Source organism: Lutjanus erythropterus, chromosome 13 (genome assembly GCF_056507025.1).
Source record: "Lutjanus erythropterus isolate fLutEry1 chromosome 13, fLutEry1.hap2, whole genome shotgun sequence".
Classification (NCBI taxonomy): Eukaryota; Metazoa; Chordata; class Actinopteri; order Lutjaniformes; family Lutjanidae; genus Lutjanus; species Lutjanus erythropterus.
Window position 1 is genome coordinate 1401853 of NC_139329.1, and position 17559 is coordinate 1419411.

The following is a 17559-nucleotide window of genomic DNA, read 5'->3' on the forward strand; positions in this document are numbered from 1 at the left end:
ATTAGACTGAGTGATCCAGTCATATGCAACAAGCTGTGGACAAGCTCCAGATATGTTGGTCACGCACACATGATCCCCTCCAGGCTTACACATGCCAAAGACAATAATGGATGGATGTTAACAGCTCCAGCTGGTTCAGAGCACAGCAGCGAGGCTTCTTACTGCTTTTGACACATCACCTCACTCCAGTCCTGGCTTCACTCCATTGGCTCCCTGTGCGTTTTAGAATTGATTTTAAGATTTTATTGATGACTTTAAAGCCCATCTGGGTCTGGCCCCAAGTTACACAGTTGAAATGTTGACCCCTTATGAGCTAGTACACAGCCTTAGATCCTCGGGTGGGGCCCTCCTGGCTGTTCCAAAGTCGAGGCTTAAATCTAAAGGTGACTTTTCTCCATCAGGACATCTTTTAAATCACTTCTTCAACCCCATTTTTATAGACTTGTTTTTACGTGATGTCATCTCCTTTTGATATATTTAATCTTTTTCTTTTATTTGTACTTATTTAAATTGACATTAAGTTATGTTGTCTTATTTCATTTCTTTTATTTATCTATATTGACTAGACAACATCATGTAATGTCTCTGTAATCTCCTTCTGTTTTCATTTATTCTTATGTCTTTCTAGTTTTCCTTTTCTTATCTTTTTTACTGTTTTGTCTTATTTTACTATGTTTTAGTGTCTTTTTGCTGGTGTCTTAGTTTTACTTCAATTTTAGCTAATCTTTTTTTGCTCCATTTTGGCCTTGTGTTGTTATTTTGCCTCTAGGGATCCTGCTCTTTTGCTTTGTCTGTCAAAGCACTTTGTAAACTCTGTTTTAAAGGTGCTATACGAATAAAGTTATTATCATTATTATTATTATTATTATTGTTGTTGTTGTTGTTGTTATTTATTATTACAACAATGTAACAGAGTAGTAATCATCAGACTGTAGTGGTAACGACAGCATCTCTGTACTATAAACATGAATACAATGCAACAATAAAAATAATAATATTAATGACATTATTACAGATGGGGCTTTGTTTTCTGTAGAGTTAATAAAAAAAATAAAGCATCATTTTGGTTTCACTAACTTTATGAAAAATAAAGGATAGTATTTATTTTTCTGATAATGCATATGAGTTTTTTAAAAAGTTATCATATTCTTTTTCATATGCTCTACATTGTGTAAATTGTACATGTTTTGGTTTTGTCTCTTTTTGTTTGTGTGAATTGGTATTTTATCATTCTGCATTCTGCAACAGTTCACCCCAAAACCAAAAATACATATTTTTCCTCTCACCTGTGCTGCTATTTATCAGTCGATAGTTCTGATGTGAGTGGCTGAGTTGTGAAGATATCAGCTGTAGAGACCTCTGCCTTTTCTCTAATGTAATTGTAAATGTCCCTTTCCAGAAATCATGACCATCTACTCACGGATGAGAGACTCATGCTCATGACGGCGGGGGATGTAACAGTAACAGCATCCTCCTGGGCTGAGCTGTCACCTCTCATCCATGAGTAGATGCACACTTCATTCTGCACAGTGATACAGTTGGCAGGTGTGGTTCAATAGAAATGAAATAATTTCTGGTTACCAGGAACTGGTTAAAAGATAACCAGCGTTAAATGGAAAGATGTTGTGACTGAGATATATGAGATAGAAAAAAATTACCATGAGAGTTAGAAATCAAGTGCAAAAAATGGCTGAGATATACAACAGACGATGTTTCTAATGACCTTAGACCAGATGACGGTTGTAGCTCTCTCCACAACAATACAGACACAGGTCGGTTCTTTGAAATGGGCGTATTATTGCTTGAGCACATCTCTGCTGCCTCCTCTCCTTCTTGCCGTCACACTTACGCCGTGAGACCTATGTTTGTAAATAAACACAGTACAAATATCCAAATGAGCCACAAGGCACCATGACATGAAAATGAAACAAATATAACATGGCACTCAGCACTGACATGAAATAAAGAACATTTACAATTTAAATAAATACCTCGTTGGCCGCTTGTTGTTAAGAGAGGCTTGAAGTACATGAAAATCCTTTCGAGTTTCTTTAAGTTCCTTAAAGTTTCTTTACCGTCTGCTTAGGCTTCAGACATTAACATAAATTGAATGGAAAACAGGCAAGGCCTAGTGAGGCGTTCGCCTTGCGCTTGATGCAGTCCCACAATAAACTTGACCGTAGGTGCGCCACAAAAAGAAAACATTGGTTTCGGACAAGAAATGTACAATTTAAACAATGAACTACAGCATATGTGCTTGCAACATTTTAGTAAATTATATTATTTTACCCTTTACACAACAGATTTCAATACATAAATTTTAACCTTAATTCAAATTATTTATTTATTTATTAACTTATTTACTGTATAAAAATTTCTGACCTTGAATTATTTATTAGTGTATCATGAGGACACAATTTATTTGACAACACTTACAACGGTGATGACATGACAGTGACAGTATCAAGGTGTTTTTTGTTGTTATTTATTATTCACATGAATGTGTGTGTAACTATTTGTCTGTGTTTGGGTACACACGCACTCATGCATGCATGCATGTACAAATAGGTATGTGGGTATCATGTGTGTGTATGTTCGTGTGGTAGCCAGTTGATATATAATGTATCCTCCAACTTAAACCTAAATCTATCAGTTTGTTTAATTATATTCTATGAAATCATTTATAAATACTTAGCTATTTTCTATTTTTAATTCTTATGTTATTACTATACTAATATATTTTTTTTTCTGATGTTGCTGTTGTTTTCTTGTGTGTTTTTTCCTTCTTTACCCTTTTCTTTTTTCATTCTTGATATGATTGTTAAATAATATAAAATAATTAAAAAAAAAAAAAAAAAAAAAAATCTTAAAGAAAAATATGTATTTTGGATTTTGGGTTGAAATGTCCTTTTAAGTAGCTATCTACCAGGCCATACCACATCTCTTCTATTTATTCTGGTTCTGTGCTCCCAGCCTGGCCCTGGAATGCTGTAATGAAACATATTTTCTTTCCAGTCACCTGCAACCCACAGCCGCTGGCCTCGCTTTGATCCACGCTCTGCTCTCTACAAATATCACAACCATCTCCGCATTGGTCTGCATTCTTCGCTCTATAAAGATTGAGGCTTAGGAGTAATATAGCTGAGTGTAACAAATACCTTTCTCTTTCTCCGTGCGTAACAAGGACCAGGTGAGGCACCCAGGAGTCTGAGGCCGCACTGAGGAGAGCGCTTTACTAAACAAAACTGCTTCACATGTGGGAGGTTTTAATCAGACTCATGCTTGGCTCACTGCAGAATGTCAGTCACATTAATCAGACTGAAACACCTGCATTCACACACAAGCTGACACTGAATAAGATATTTCAGTAGAACGGTTGAATAAAAAAGTACAGCTTTGGAGACGGCTGGTGCTTTTCATTGTTCTGGTGCTACGTTTTTGTATGTGTATATTGCTGTGTGTGTGTGTGTGTGTGTGTGTGTGTGTGTGTGTGTGTGTGTGTGTGTGTGTGTAAATGTGTGTAAAAACATGACAAGTATGCACAATTTGCAACCTGGCTGATTTTTTTTTCTTTTTTGGGGGGGGACTGACATAAAGTCTTGCATTAGGTGAGTTAAGGATCCAGTTCTCTACACTTTAATCAGACTTTTTACGAATTAAAATAAGCAAATGTGACAAAAGATAAAAAAAAAAAAAGATAAATAGATTAAAAAAACACTAACATTATTATCTTATGCTTAAATTAATTTAACAGGTTAACAGACATGTTTATACTGCAGCTGCTAACCTGCTAATTCACTGCTAATGCCGCACTGTAGTGTTGCACATTATACTGATATTAGAAAGGTATCATAGTACCCAGCTGTTAAACACAATATAATGCCACCTTTTATTAATACAGATACTTTATGAATGACAGCATTTTAATCAGAGGTCTATTGCTCCATGTGCAACAGCAGGCCTGTATGTGTGTCTCCCTCCAGGCACTGTGGCGTGTGAAACATTTTCCTCACAATTAATAAACTGTGATCATTTTAAACTGAGTGAAACTAGTTGACTGCTCTAAATTAAAATTCCCAGGAACCGTCCTACATTTGTCTCTTTTTTGGTGTCCACCAGACTAAATATCTGTCTCCCCTACGTTCAGCAGCTAGATGCTAACCCTGTTTGGTGCTGGGCAGTTTGCTTATCAGAGCTTTTTTTTTTTGGTTACTTAAATCTTACCTCAAGACCCTGCTGCCTTCTCTCCTGTGCCACTCTTATTATATATTCAAAATCCTCAGAATATTGTTCCTTCTGTCTAACCTCTGTCTGGGGTATGATGTGTAATTCAGCCTCTTGTGTCCAGTAACAGAACTTCAGACTTCCTGTCTTGTTGTCCCATTGTGTCTTTGTCAACAGCTTGCTTGGATTATGGCTATGATAGGAATGGGGCTAAAGGGAACAAACAAGCATATCTGGTCCTGGGCCACTCTCACTGGGTGTTGGCAGGGTTACATGTTGTTTTCTAATCTAAATTTAGAAACAATAATCAATCAGCCTTAACCATCTGGGCTAGTCAAGTTTGGAGCGGACCTACTAATGACATCTTGGATGAGGCTTGTGGTTTTCTAGCTACAAGATCTGTCTGAGGACTGGGTCAATATGTCATCTGTCAGCTCATTTCAAATCAGTACCATCCTCCGTACAGAGGTCCTTGTTGTTGTTTTTTTCTGTCTCTTGAGCTCTCACACCATCAGTCACTATTTATTCTGTTTTTTCCAGCTCCTTCATTTATGTATTGTGTTGCATAGTGTTCCAGTGGTAGAGTGGAACTGGATCTTCAGGTCTTCTTTTGTGAGTTTCACAGCCACTGTGGGTTCTGTTGTATGCCTTGAAAAGGAGGGTGAGGAGAGGTGTTTGCAAACTGCAATCTCACAGCTATATATATATAAATATGTGCGCGTGTGTGTTAATTTTTGTGTTCATTGTGTCATATATTTGTGTTCATTAGCAGTGATTGCACGAATGTAGGGGCCTTATATTGGTTTTTGGGGCCTCCAAATCACTAAAATTTCCCCTGCTCACACATCACTTTTTCATTGTGTTTCACTCAGCTGTTCATATGAACAGTGACAGAAATTTTGTAACAAATGAAAAAACAGAGTTTCAAACTCAGCTTACCTCACCTCCTCACGGCTGACCAGTAAGTGCGTGACATGAGTCATGTTCAGAAAGTTACAGCCACCTGGAGCCTGTACGTCCTTCACTATCAGAGAGAAGGTACAGAGTTGTATTAGTGAGTGCGGTGCTGTTTGAACAGACCTTTTGTAACATTGAAAAGTTGAGACAAGTTCAACTTGGCACCCGCTGAGGTGCCAGAATCGTTGATTGGAGACACGCACCTGCTGTGACCAAACCATTGAAAACAAGTGAAAAAAACTGCCCTGTGGTGCTTTGGAAAAGCATCAGCCTCACAGTAAAGTGCAGTAATCACATTACTGAATGTCATCTGTTTCACAAGCTGGGCCTGGAGACGAGGCAACCTGAAACAGGCCTTTGAAGGCAGAGAGTTGTGTTCTCACAGTTTTCACACTTAATGGCTCCCATGTTTTCCTCTTAAAACTTTTGTTTTCCCTGAACCTGAAAAGGCCTCCTGCTGCGTGACTGTTTGTGTGTGGTTTAGCTGTCAGTGTGGGTGTGCTGGTCACGTGTTTGAGTGCATGTGGGTGTGCATGCAGGGAGTAATTCTTGTGTACTGTATGTTATCAGCACCACCATGCCAATGCCAACTTTCAGCAACTCAGACAGGTAGTCTGGTTTTCAAAGCTTTAGGTTTTAGACTTTATTAACTGTAATCATGGAGGTGGTGTTTTTTCAGCCCACAGTCCTTTTAAAGGACAATTATGCTTAAAGGGATGGCTTAGATTATCTGAAGTGTGGTTGTATGAGGTACTTATTCATAGTCAGTGTGATACCAAGATGACAGTTGACACTCTCCCAGGCCAAAAGGCATGAAAAGCTTCAATTGATGCATTGCCAATAGACAACTTAAGATTTAAAATTGCAACAACACAGAACCAGCAGCATTGAAGGAAAAGGTCACTCTTTGTATGCACCTATTTATTTTTTTAGTAGTATTATTGTTAATAATGGTTTATTTCTTTAATAAGATATTGTCTTCACCTTTTTTCCTGGTCAGTCTATATAATGACTAAATGGTGCACAATATTCATGTGTTTGTATTAAGGTAGCCCAGATAATTTACATTAGTTCATCAGTGAGGATGTTTTAGACCACAGCAGACAACAATCTGAACATCAACACACGTCAAGGAGATGAAGAGGGAGAGACAGAGTCTGGACTCTTCAGTTCATCAGGTTTACAATAATGCAGCACAATGACAAACATTTTGTGGCGGAGATGAGTGTCTGTCTGTTATTGAGACAGGTATTTAGTCTGCAGTGTGTAAACCACAGAACTGTACATTAACATCTGGATTTATCTTCAAAGAAGATTTTATAGCGGTCAGCACTTCACATACTCACTCCCCATCTCCTCCCTCACACTTATGATTAATTAGCATGGAGTAACTAAGTATTTAGAGGTACATAAATCAGACTTGGAGTAGAAAAAACATGCACCACAGAGGTGTACAGTAATATTATTACTGTTGCATGTACTGATGCATGTCAAGATGTTTTCAATGCATTTTCTGCCATTTAGAACAATGAGTGTACTTCAAAACACAAGAGTCAGATGCCTTTAGTGCATTTTGGCCTTTAGTCTAGGTGCCTAAGGAAAACACTCTTCACTCCCCCTTTTCAATGCTTGAATACATAATAATTTATAAAAAATAAACTTTTATTCATGGTGGAGTGCTGAGGATGAATTGAAGAGTCTCATAACCTGAGGGAAGAAGCTGCTCTGATAGAGCAGCGGATACTTCTATATCTCTTACCAGATGGTAGTGATTGCAGGGTAAACAGGCTGTAGCTGCGATGGGTGTTGTCTCTTTGTGTCGCCCAGCTTCCTTCTTTTTTCAGCACAGCTGGTGTAGCTCTGCTTCATTTTGCAACTGTACATCACGCCGAGCTGTTTGTTTATATGAGCTGACAACTGTCTTCCTGAGTCACTTCCACAGATGCACAGAAAGATCATGGAGCAGTTAAATGTAGAGGACAGGCCCTGAGACACTTATCAATGCATAATGATGCCATTTTAGACAGACATAGTTAACAAAAGAAAAAAAAAAAGTTTTTTACCCTAACTTTTTGAGGCTTTTAACAGAGCCCCAGGTACCTTGTGGCAATTTCAGACCATTGCCTAATCGCAAGTCTCCCCCTGTAGCCACCAAAAAAAAATCTTTACTGGCCTATCCATTCTTATAACAAGGCTAATCAATACTACATTTCGACAAATTAATAATTCAGATTTTATTTGGGTGCAATTTAAATTAATTCAGAAATACATGTTCTAGTTAATGTTATTTAAATGTCAAATGAATTCAATGCAGTAGAACATTAAAGTCGATCAAAATGTATGTATGTAAATTACAAAGGCATTGGACCCCAACAACCCCCCTGCACGCACGCACGCACGCACGCACGCACGCACGCACGCACGCACGCACACACACACACACACACACACACACACACACCTTCATGTGTGTTTGTCTCCTGCCAATTAACTCCCTCTGATCTTCAGAGCAGCCTGATTTCCAGCAAACAGGAGACACAGGGCGAGCATGCTGCTTTCAGGAAGTAATCAGGCCTGTGCAGATGGCTCTTTGTGTCTCGACCTGCTTGATTATTGTGAGACATGATTCACTTCATCTGCCCAATAAAACACCCCTAAAACTCTGGGAAACAACACTTTCTAACCTAATAAAAATCCATACCAAACACACATACTGGCATCAGTGCAGGCTGGGTTCTTGTCACAGGTGACAAGCTGATCTCTGAGTTGTGTCCCTGGTTTGGATTCAATGCGGCATTTTTATTTATGTTGGCCTGTGACCCATACAGGCTGTAACACATTCATATTAAAGTGAGAGGTGTGGAACAACTCGGGCACTTTGGTTCACCTCTCCTGCGTTATCACTGATGTGAAAACCTCACTAGTCCTGTCTTGTGTTCACACTCTGAAGGAAGGATGCCATACTACTGTAGCAGTGTTATCTCTGCTACACTAGTCACAACCTCAGGGCCACAACATGTGGCTACTTTCTGTTCACCAGAGGCACAAGTGCACATTCTTCTGCAGCATGAAAAAAAACACTATAAAAGTTTTGGGGGGTTTTTGTCCTTCACATTTACATTTGATTAACAGACAAATGTTTATATAAACTAGTGTAGCCTTGCATGACTGGGAATGTTGTAATGTACTTCTGTAAATATTGTAAGAATGGAATAGTCCAAATTGCATAGACTGCAGAATTCCATGGGTGACAAATTAAAGAAAAACATTTAACATTTCAAAATGTGTCACCTGTCTGTAAACAGACTTGACTTCCTTTTAGGGTTGTGAATTTTGTCCATTTTCCTTAACTGATAAGAAATATAAAATGTGTTTTTTTCCCTAATTTGTTGACGTTTATTTTGGACAGTAAAGCTTTGGAATAAATCACTCACTCACTCTTTTGGTGAAGCATTCATTCCAAAGCTTTTTTCTTTCCAGAATCAGCATCTACTAAATTGTTTCCATTCTTCAGACCTTCACTTTTAGTAAATGTCTCTTTTCTGCTATTAATTTAACACTTTCTTTACCAACCCAACAGAAAAGCTACTGGTTCAGGAAAATCGTTTTTGTGATGAATATTAAGTATATTTCTGACACCATTACTGTTTGCTTGAGTACAGACTTTCAGTACTCTTTCACCACTTTTCATACTAACTATTTCAAATGTTAACAAAGTATTTACAACTAAAATGCAGTTGCAGGTATAAAATGCAGTAAAAATCAGATTTTTGCACCAAGTAAATTTAGTGAATAAGTTAATAAGTCAGTTACTTTGATAATAAAAACTCTCTGTTTTGATTAAAGACATATATTTAGATGTCAATCTATGTCAATCATATAAACTAGTGTAATGTACTACTGCAAATATGGTAAGAATGGAATAGTCCAAATTGCATAAACTGCAAATGTCCCTTATGATTCCAGCTTGGTTCTCGGTCAGTGGTTCCCAACCTGAGGTCTTTCTGTTCCTCAGAGGCACAAGTGCATGACTGGGAATATTGTAATGTATTACTATAAATGTTATAAGAATGGAATAGTCCAAATAATATAAACAGCAAATGTCCTGTGTGATTTCAGTTTGTGGTTTTTGGGCAGTGATTCTCTACTTGCGGCCTGTGGACCCAAATTTGGCCCTTGATAGGGTGTGATCAGATGATTTTCTAATTGACAGTGAAAATAAATCGCAGCAAATGAATTTAGTCAATAAATAAATAATTAAGTTAGTTTGAAAATAAATGTTTCACAGAAAGAAAGATTGTTAATGTTTATTTATTTTATCTGATAAATAACTTTTATTCTTGATGTTTGTTTATTAAGTGGCCCCTGACCTCCTGTCATTTTGCAGAAAACAAGCTGAGTATCTCTGATCTAATGATCACAAAGTTTGTCTGTCAGTTGGTCCATCACTTTGGACCACACTGAAATATCTCAACAACAACTATGGTTATTGCCATTGGAATTTGTAAATTCGTATTTAGTAGCAGATTAATTAGCCTGTTCATTGGTCATGTCTATGGTTATTATTTGAAAAATTTTGAGCTCTGTTTAAGCAGAGGGAATTTAGGAGAATCAGAGAGAATGAAAAAAGATGTTAAATGCAACATTGTGATCATTAAAACAACAAGCTCCTAATTACAAAGGTACTCTGCCATTTTCCCCCGTACCTTTGTACATAATGTTTCTTCTCCAAGAACCTTTACAGGTCAGACATGTTCCACCTTTATTCAGATCCGTTCCTTCTGAAAACTTAATCAAATAGACCTGAAATGGAATGTCATGAAAATTTGGATGAGACATTCATGTTCTCCTCAGAATGAACTTAAATCATTTTGTGATCCCCTGACTGTTCCTCTAGCGCCCCCCTGAGCTCAAAGTTTCTGTTTTCAGTGTTTTGCTCTGTGGCTTAATTCCTGCAAAACTAATGACATTGTCAGTGTCCTCAGCTGTTGTATTTGTTGCTGCTTGCCAAATCTGAGCCACACTAAACAAAAACACAGTACACATCATAGAGGCTTAACATCAGCGTACTGCTCGTTTTCATTGTGAGCATGTTCGAATAAAGTTAGCTGTGTCAGTGTACAGCCTCACTGAGCTGCTAGCTTTGCTGTAGACTCATCTTATTATGTAGAGGAAATAATGTATGAAGTTCCATGAAAATGACACCCAAAATTTTAATTTCATAAAAATAGACTTGTGCCTGATGGAGATGGCACCATGACTGTTTGTACTGTTGCTGACTTTTACACAGTGCTGCAAAGGGTCCTGAAAAACTGTACTCAAGTACAAGTACTGTTACACTGCTAATGTGATACTCAGTTACAAGTAAAAGTACGGGTGTTAAAAATATGCTTAAGTATTCATCACAAAAACTACTCAGAGTAATAATTACTTTTAACCATTGATGTCACTGTCACTTCTTGAAACTAGGCTTGCAATTTTTTCCTGAACCAACAGTTGAAAACACCAACAACTGATTAATCATTAATAATTTTTAAGACACAAAACACATACTTGTCCTCATTTTTTCTGGGTTTTTTTTGGTAATTTTTTCCTCATTTTAATTTTCCTTATTCAACAAATGGCTCTGCCAGACAAAACAATGCCAGATGAAGTGCAGTTACAGCTATGACTACTGATTGAATATCAATCAATACATTTTTGATTGATAGAATTCTTAACAGCAATGAATTGATTAATGATTGATCTTTAACATCCTTACTTCAAATGTGTGCTGCCACAGTGTTTTGTTTAGTTTTCCATCTATATGTCCTGGTTTTCATTGGTCTGTTTGTGATCAGATACCTGATTGGCTACTGAAGACTAAGGTTTTGATATTAATTCAAATTGTACTCAGTACTCTACTATGATTTTAAAAGTAACTAAGTAGTATTTACCTTGTAATGCATACTTCAGTACAAGTAAAAGACTTGAAAATCTACTCATAAAAATACAAGTACCCCACCACCACCAAAAAAAACAATGTAATTACAGTAATCTGAGTATTTGAAATTACTTACTTCCACCCCTGCTTTTACATTTGAGGTGAAATAGGGCCCAGACTCTGGTCTCTGACCAGCCTGACCAGCACACACACACACTCACTGTCTCCCTCACTGCATAAAGGCCACTCGACTTCATGCGTGGACACTGGGTGTAAAGCCTGACCTATGGAATCAACAAATATGGTTGTAATTTTCACTTCCATGCCATCCAGGTGTGCAATCTCTCAAACATTTCATAATATCTATAATAATGAGATAGGAGCAGACCTGTGCTGTGATACAGTGTGATGCCTCAGGCCTCCTGTCACCGTTAGTACAACAGATTGAGCTGATTCAGTGGAAATGTGCCAAACCACCGTTACATTCATTACAGTGACTGGGTGAGAGAATGTTATGGCACATTTCAAGCTTGAAAAATACTCCACAAGGAGTTAAGCTAAAGTTCTAACAGGCCTTCATCTCCTACTTTAAATTTTAAACTTGAAATAAAACCTTGAAACAAAACATTTAGCTGTTTGAAATGTTAGAAATTAAAACATTTCAAAATAAAAAACTGTAGTATAAATGATGCGTTCAGGCTACACTGAACGGTTGTGTGTTTGTGTGGCTGTAAACTGCACAGGATGGCTGAGAACGTGTTTACTGTGTGTGGTGTTTAGTCTGTGTGTGTGGCTCGCCGTGTTTGCAGTGCCACGCAGCTTGACTGATGTGTTGCTGTGTTGTCTTTGTTGTGGGTGTGTTGGCAGACTTATACACGATGACTAACATGAAAAGCACTCGAGGATCCTCTGGAAAACACATCAGCAGCGCAGAGGTGAAGTGTAGCAAACTTCTATTGCAACACGCCGTATTACTGCTGTACACTGAGGGATTCATCTGTAATGTTCAGAGCTTCAGAGTGTTTGGACTGCAGGACGGTTTAGCTGATGGGATTGTTGACCTGTGTTTGTGTTCTGTGCTGGCTGTTTTGTAACCTTCCATCCAGTCATTTAAACATGATGCATTTAGACCAGGGCTCTGCAACCTTTACAATCAAAAGAGGAAGAAAAAGAAGTTCTGTCTGGAGCCACATCCATTAAAGTTTCCTCTGAAGACTTTTCTACTTTTTTATGATTTGGCACCCACAGCTTATGGAGACACAAGAATAAAGGCAATGACAATTTAGAAGAAAAAGGGCCGAGTCATAGATGTAGGCTATGATGCACATTTTTGTTGACAAAATGACTAAAAAAAAACAAAAAAAAAAACAACTTGAAAACAAAAAACAAATTGGTGTATAAGCTACATATTTTTACAGTTAGAAAATCACTTAACACTGTAAACAAAAGTTAACACAAGTTAACAGACAAAGACAACTCAAATTTTCGAGGCAACATACTACAATAGATTTTTGAGTTGTGAGCCCAACTCACACTTTCTTTCTTTTAAAATAAACTTTAAAAAGGTTTTGCCAACTTGCAATCTTTACTTGATAATTCTCCTTAGATAAACTTGAATCTTTGAGTTTTAGAAAATTCAAAAAAATCTATTCGAAAAATTGCTCACAGTGAGCTATGAGCCTGATTTGTCATTATTTTGGTACAGGGGTTAAAGGCAGAGTTAAAGTGGTGGTTTCCAAACGGGGTGCAGCGGGGCGTGGAATACCAGGGGAGACATAAAGAATGAGACAAAGTTGAATAAATATGATCGATGCAGAGTAAATAAACAAGAGTTTGCTCATTCTATCCTGCTAACCTTTCACTACAAATGATCGGTTTCATCCCAAATTTTTGTTAATAACTGATAAAAAATTGTGGGGTGGGAGGATGCAAACTTTTTTCGGCCCCTGAACAGGGGGCATGACAGAAGAAGTTTGTGAATCACTGAGTTTAGAGTTAAGTTAAAAAAGTATGGCCCTTAAAAAACCCAGTTAGGAGCATTTTTAATCTGTAACAGGTATTGGAACTATTACTCAGTTAAGTCTGGAAAAACTATTATTCCACAAACAAAACACTGACTTCTCCTGCCAATTCTTCTGCAGGAACCACTGTTTAACACGCATGTGAATTTTATTAGCATGCATTTTGCCATCTAATTAACAAGAAGGGCTTAGAAACCCACACCAATAAAAATATTTTACCTTGGCTCTCTCCACCACATGGTTCAGGAGTCGAACTTGTTTTGCATCCATCAGAATCCCCAAGGCTAAGGTGGAGCTGTGAGAAACCTGAGAGCTGTAAGATCGATGTGCTGAACAGCTGAGGGACCATCCCATCCATCTACACAGACACAACCGCTGGCTACACCTGGCACCACTCTGCACCACAGCTCTGATCAATGACTGCTCTCCTCACACTGTAACTGCACCACACCACACAGACATGAATTAAACATAACATCCAATCAATGTCTGATCATCTACTCAAACACCAACAAGATCAATTTAGTTCTTTTTTATTATTTATTCTCTGCAAGTAAAAATATCTTTTCAAAGTGCATTTGTACAATGTTGAGTTGGCACACTGCAGGTGTTTTCTCTTTGTCATTTCATTTACACACCAGACATCCTGAATACAAATCCACCATGAACAGCTCAGTTTAGAATCGTTGACATCAGAAGCTCGAAATTACAGTTAGAAAACCACCAAGTCTTGAAAATGCTCTGCTGACATACATCAGGACAATTTGATACAGTTATACAACAGAAAAATCTGATCTGCAGACATCGAGTCAGTCTCACAGAGGGACAGAGAGGCCTCACAGTTTGTTTGAGAAGATAGTTGAGTGGTTTTTCTGTGACAATTAAACATGCAGTAAGCTATTCTGGAGAAACACGGCTGATTCATCAGATAACAACACTTCTGGTTGGTGGTTCGGACCGAGATTCAACATCAACTATCATTCTCCAGAATCACTTACTCCACCTTTAATGAGCACGGCATGAAGCTCCAACATGGTCACCATCTCTGAACACCAGACGTGAGGCAGTGACTACCTACCGTCAGTCTTTGTCAAACTATAAGAAGATAGTTTAGATTTTGCAAACATGAAATAATTAATTTGTGATGGCTGAGATTATTAAAATGAGAAAAAAAAACATTACCCCAGGACTGGAAGCTGAGAGCAGCCAAAGTGTTTTAGCAATCTCATTATCTCATGATCAGGAGTTCTCAGGCTAACAGGGCCAGTTTATCATGATTTAAGAGTTTTTAAAAAAAATGTATTGTGAACAGTAGGTAAGGTAAGGTAACAGTAGAGGATTTTTAAAATGAGAACCCAATAATTTGGATCATTCTGAGGAAATATTTTCTTGAGGTAATGGGATAAAGATCAAGTTTTCACGAGAAATCAAATGGTTGTTTCTTGGGAGATCAGGACATAGAGCTCGTCTTTGAGATAATGGGATAACAAACTTATAAGAATATTGTGACTGAGAAGAAGCAATAATTGCCAACACAGCTGCTCTCTGCTTCCATACCAAAGGCCTCTTATGTCCTTGTAAACACATTTTAATGGTTGCTGCATTTCTAAAACCAGACATTAGTCAAATACTGTTTTAGGGGATTTTCTTTAACAAGAAAAAAAAAGATTCCAGACCAAACAAATCAGTTCTTGTTTGACATCAATGTCAACATTAATAAAATTAACACAAAATTGGCAGGTCCAATACAAAAGAGGAATAGGGTCACAATCTACACTTCATGTTCAGCAGAAATACACAATAAGACAAACTTTTTTTTTTTTTTGTATTTGAAAACATCTTCCCATCATGCCTCACATTGATAATGGCTTTATGTTTCCCTTGGCTTTATCAAACAATAATGTGCTTCAGTGATTGTTTGGCGATTGTCCATCAACCATGAACCCTCAGAGGATCAAAGCTAAATCAAACTGGTCAAGAGAAGAGAAAAGGCAACTGTAACTCAGTCTGAAGCGTGGATACTGACGTCAGGGTTTGCAAAAACATTGAAAACAATTTTGCGGAACATCTGTCCAAAATCCTTAAAGTCATATGTTGTTCATAAATTAAACAGATGGAACACACAGAGTATGTGCTCATCACTTTGTGAAATGTAATTCAAACTTGAAGCTACCATGTTCCACCATAATTATGATAAGACACAGCATAATTATGAGGAAACAAAGTCACAAAACATTATACAGAAGTCATAATTCTGAGGAAACTTGGAATGAATGCAATGTTAACAGGAAAGATGAGGCTTCTCCAAAAGTGTTAAAAAGTGGATGAATGGCTTAAGATTCCTGTTCTTCACTGAAATATTAAACATCTAAGCAGAGACAGGAGAACATGTACAGTGAGGCACATATTATTCATCTCTATGAACAGTTATGAAATTAATTTAACCCACATGACATGAAGAGGGTTAGATGTGGAAGAAGTGGATTCATTCTAATATATACAAAATAGCTGAACATTCAGAAATACATTCACTGTGAGCAAAAATATAAAATATATTGAAATAATCTGGTATGGCCCTGTTCCCATGATTCACTGCTGGACATGTGTGCAAAAAGAGTAAACATTGAACAGCTGAAATATCATCGACATTAATGAAAGCAAAAGGAATGTAATTAAAGTCTTAAGATGCAATTCCAAGAGTAAATAATTCAGTATTTAGAAAATGGTCTTATTTGCTGTTAACCACAATTGAGAAGATCTGGATGGTTTTCATCCATAGACTGTGTAAAACAGATGCAGTCTACACTGACATCAGGGCTAATGTGAAGCTCAGTGTGAAGGCTCCAGCTAATTCAAAAAAGAGACGAAGCTTGTGGCTGAATGAAGCAGCTACCTAGCTGCTATCCGCCTGTGATGGTACCCCCCCAGTCACTTAAAGTGCACACGCCCTAAATTATAATCAGAACTTTGAGCCTTCATGTCATTTAAATGGGTGAGTTGTAGAAATTCAGCCCCTGTACAGTTACCGAGACCAATAGAGACCAGGCAGTAAACATGTTTACCTCTGCTGTAAATTTGAGCATTTTAATAATGACAAAATCACCCCCCTGCCTTACTCTGCCTCTGATTTGCTTGCCCTGATATTCTTGGCTGAACCCTACCCAATCAATTCGTCATGCCTTAACTCAGGGGTCTGCAGCCTTTACAGTCAAAAGAGCCTTTTTTAGCCAAAACAATGAAAAAGATCATCAAAATTTAGAAGAAAAAGGCACTAAGCCATGGATGTAGGCTACAATGCACATTTTCCTTGATAAAATATTAAAAGTTGGTGAAAGTATGGTGTAAAGGCTACCTATCTTACAGTTGGAGAATCACTTCACAATGTAAAAAAAAAAAAAAAAATATATATATATATATAAAAAAAAAAATATATATATATATATATATATATATATATATATATATATATATATATATATATATATATATATATATATATATATATGTATATATATATATATGTATATATATATATATATATATATATATATATATATATATATATATATATATATATATATATATACATAAGTATGTATATATATACACAGGGATCCACTGGAGAGGGACTGAGGGGCCACACATAGCTCTGCAGCCACAGGTTGCAGACCCTTGCCTCAACCTAAGCATGACCTACACAACCCAGACGACCCAAAACCAATGAAGGCAACAACTACTAGCCAATTAAAGTCAAAGTGGGGTGGGGCCTGACTTTGCAACTCTGGTGAAAAATGTTGCATTTTAATACAGGGGCTCTATGGGAAATTCTCATGTGGAAATTCTAGGAACTGTAGTTTTTGGCACGTCAATGTTTGCTTCATTTTTTAGCCCTGCAGACTACTGCTTGGTTTCACCTGATATTGTTCTTTACATAAAGATTAGAATAAGTGCAATTATCCTACCTACTGTCCTGGGAGACGCCTGGTTTTAAATGCTGCAATCATTTTTCACAAAACTGTTCAGGGATTACCTGTCGACTAGCTTGCTAGCCAGCTTTGGAATGGTTAGTATAACTGACACTTTTGGCAAACCATTCTGCAGCTGTGCTGAGATAAGCTACAAATATCCTGGAGCATGTAAACAATGACCTGAATAGAATTTTCATGCGCTGTAACTGTGGATTTCACAGCAAACAAACCACTCACCAAAATACCTGACTGTGTCTTTAAGTAATGAAATGAGGATGTGTTAAACAAACAAAAACAACAATGAAATGCTATTAACACCATATAAAAAGATCTGCATGTACCATCATTGTCAGTTATATTTCATGTGGGTATACAAAAGTTTGATCATTGAACCTGTTGTCCTGACAACGGTGTTCTCCTTGGTTATCTCCAGACCTTTCCTCACCATTTGAAATATATTGAAATG